Genomic DNA, 3,518 nt, shown 5'->3' on the forward strand with positions numbered 1-3,518 from the left:
TATCCGAGTACCTAACCAAAGAGGGTTATAAGAATGATCCAATAAGTCCATGTATATTCATAAAGAAATTCGACAGCAAGGGCTATGTTATAATGTCTGTTTATGTGGACGACCTGAATATAATAGGAACCTCTGGAGAGATTTCCCAAACGGTCGAGTGTCTAAAGAAAGAATTCGAAATGAAAGACTTAGGGAAAACTAAGTTCTGTTTGGGATTACAGTTTGAGTATAAAGCAAATGGCATCCTTGTGCATCAAGAAACTTATACAGAAAAGATACTCAAGCAATTCAATATGGACCAGGCACACCCCTTGCCGTGTCCCATGGTCGTGAGGTCCTTAGACCTGGAAAAGGATCCATTCAAACCTAAGAAACCGGACGAGGAAGCACTCGGATCGGAAGTGCCTTACTTAAGTGCCATTGGGGCCTTAATATACTTAGCTAGTCATACTAGACCGGACATAAGTTTTGCCGTGAGCTTACTATCTAGATTTGGTTCATGTCCGACCTTAAGGCATTGGAACGGAGTGAAACATCTGTTCAGGTATCCGCAAGGAACAAAGGATCTTGGTTTGTTCTACACCAACCGGCCAGGAGATAACTTGGTCGGATATGCAGATGCTGGGTACTTATCTGACCCACACCAGGCTAGATCTCAAACAGGATATGTGTTTACACACAGTGGAGCCGCAATATGCTGTTGTTCAACAAAGCAATCCTTAGTTGCTACATCATCTAATCACGCCGAGATCATAGCCATGTATGAGGCAAGCCGTGAGCTTGTTTGGTTAAGGAACATGACCGGCCATGTCTTAAAAGAGAGTGGTATGGCCGTGGGACAAGAGAAGGAGGAGCCAATGATCATCTACAAGGACAATGCAGCGTGCATTGCTCAGCTCAAGGAAGGATACATCAAAGGAGACAGGACAAAACACATCCTGCCCATGTTCTTTTTCGCCCACGACTTGCAGAAGGCGAAGGAGGTTCAAGTAGTTCAAGTCCGATCCAGCGACAACTCAGCCGACCTTTTCACCAAGTCTCTGTCGACCTCAACATTCAGGAAGCTGGTTCATCAGATAGGTATGCGCCGGCTGAAGGATCTTCAGTGATGCCTTCATCAGGGGGAGTGTCATGCGTTGTACTCTTTTTCTTGTCTACGGTTTCCATTTTTCCCACCTTGGGTTTTTGGTTTTTCCTAGAGAGGTTTTAACGAGGCAACATCGTGCATGATACGAGCCCATATGGTTCTAGCATCCAAGGGGGAGTGTTATGAACAATGTGGATTGCTAGTAACCAAATGGCCAAACCGTGGCCCATGGAGAGAGAGAGAGTCGGCGGCCCAAAGGGAGAGAGAGTGGCCGACCTTAGACATAGGATAGTTTTCTTTTCTCTTTCATGTTTATCTTTAAGAGGTTTTCCTTTTTCCTTTAGGATAATGATTTGTACTCTTTCCTTTTATCTATTCCTTGTAACCCCTATATAAGGGAACACTTTGATTGAGTAATAAGACAGAGAAACACACACGATTTTACCTTTGTTCACAACACTACGGTTGTAATAATAATTGTTCCGAGCCAACGTCTATATAATTATATAAACAATTCAAAATTACAAATACATAAACAATTATGATCATATATCTTAAATCTTCTTATAGGTTAATTAAAAAGTCACTTTACTGAGTTATGCTGACGTGTAATTCATACGAAGTTTGAGAAAAATCCTTATAATTTCATTGGTAGAAACTTTTTATTTTTATTTATTTCTGAAACATTACCGAATTGCAACTAGAACTTAGTAAAATACATTGCCAAACGACTAAGAGGAATAAACCAAAGTTATACTTTTCCAAACAAGAAGATATTTTTCAATTTTCTCTTTCTTCAATCCCTCTTTTCTCGCACCCCTAACGCTGCCGGAGACTTGCAACCTCACTGGTCTTAACCGTCGCTGCTTCGTCGGATTCCGTATGGGAGAAGAAGCTACCTGCGAATTATCAGGATCCGCTTGATTTGTTGTCGTCTTAATCTCTCATGGTTTTGGACTTTTTCATATATTCACTTTGAATTTAATTGGATTTGGGGGTTAGGGTAAGAAGAAGAGGAATCTCCGGTTTGTTTGTAAGTTTGTTTTCCTGAGAGAAAGTAACTGTTTTTCTCCTTTTTAATTTTTCTGTCTACTTCCCATGGATCTATGTGTTTAACCTCCTATTGGTCTAACTCTTGGTTTTATGTTTCTTCAAAGGGTGGTGTAGGATTTAAGCTTCTCTTCTTCTGAGTTTTCACTGATAAACAGTCTCAAGTTCAGGGAAGAAGATGAAGATGAAAACTCCGACCAAAGTCAATACCTTTGGGTTTAATAGCATCAGAACAGAGACTTCAGGTTTGTTAAAATCAATCTCTTTTTTTTTTGAAACTTTTGTTAAAATCAATCTCTCTGTTTCGTAAAATAGTTTTGACATTTTAATAGTGTCTGTGTGCAGAAGTGGAGTTGTTGAAAGAGAGGATGGCGAAACTACTGCGTTGTGAAGATATATCAGGTTCTGGTGAAGGAGTTTCTCCAGCTCATTCCGTGAAGATGGAGATAAATGGTGGCTTCCTCTGCCACGTGTGCCATCTGATGGACTCTCTGAGCAGTCTAGGAAGAAGCTAGACCACACTCGTGATTTCACTAACCAAATCTTGAAAGCGTGTGTGTCAATCAACAGAATTGCTTTAGCTGAAATGGAAGTTCCACAAGCATACCTTGAAGCTCTTCCAAAAAGTATAATAAAATTGTTTTGTCTAATAGAACAGGAGACCATGTCTTGGAGTTTTCCTTTATATAAACATCATGTCTGATAACTTCTCAGCAGATTACTTTCTAAGTCAGTAGATCTTTCATCTGAACATGCTATTGCGGAGATGGCAAATAGAGTAGAAGCATCAATGAACATTTGGAGGAGAAGAGCTCATTTATTCATTTGATTTCAATGTAATAATGTACATTTTTTTTTGAATGAATGCTAAATTTTATTCATAAAAAATCTTTGTACATCAAGTGCTTCATGAGTTTAAACCTTCTACTTTTCGTCTACTACTACTTCCTGTGATCTAAACTTTTATTTACATTCTTGTGCTAAACCAAAACTGTAAAATATCAGTCACTCATTTGCCTCCTTTTGCTCTTACCAGACTGAGTTTGTTATGAATTCGCTTCTCGATGGTCTTCTTAATGGCAAGCCCAGCCATAGGCTGTTCCCCATGTCTTCTCATATTCCTCTCTCTCCATATTGCATATATTGTTGCTTGAAAGGTATAAGCAACGCAAAATCTCTTCTTTCTATCCCACGATGAGTTTAACAACAGCACAACAAGTGCGTTCCAATTGCTGGAGTAAGCGGTTCTCAGCATCCCTTCTGTTAGGGGATTTTTGTGTAGGATCTTTGTGAGTACTACGGAACGATGGACAAGACTGGTATTTGTATGGATTTCCTGAATGTTTATAAAGAAGAAGGTGGAAAGAGACGTTTTATTAGA

The 3,518-nt window shown here is 39.6% G+C and overlaps 1 long non-coding RNA gene across 1 annotated transcript; it reads left to right on the plus strand.

Annotated features, from left to right (window-relative positions):
- The first annotated feature begins 1,786 nt into the window (after positions 1-1,786).
- Positions 1,787-2,843, plus strand: LOC106315764. The gene is made up of 3 exons (XR_001264645.1): positions 1,787-2,120; positions 2,245-2,382; positions 2,483-2,843. It is a non-coding gene; the product is annotated as an uncharacterized LOC106315764 (long non-coding RNA).
- The last annotated feature ends 675 nt before the right edge of the window (positions 2,844-3,518 follow it).

The sequence above is a fragment of the Brassica oleracea genome, chromosome C9 (genome assembly GCF_000695525.1).
Source record: "Brassica oleracea var. oleracea cultivar TO1000 chromosome C9, BOL, whole genome shotgun sequence".
Lineage (NCBI taxonomy): Eukaryota > Viridiplantae > Streptophyta > Magnoliopsida > Brassicales > Brassicaceae > Brassica > Brassica oleracea.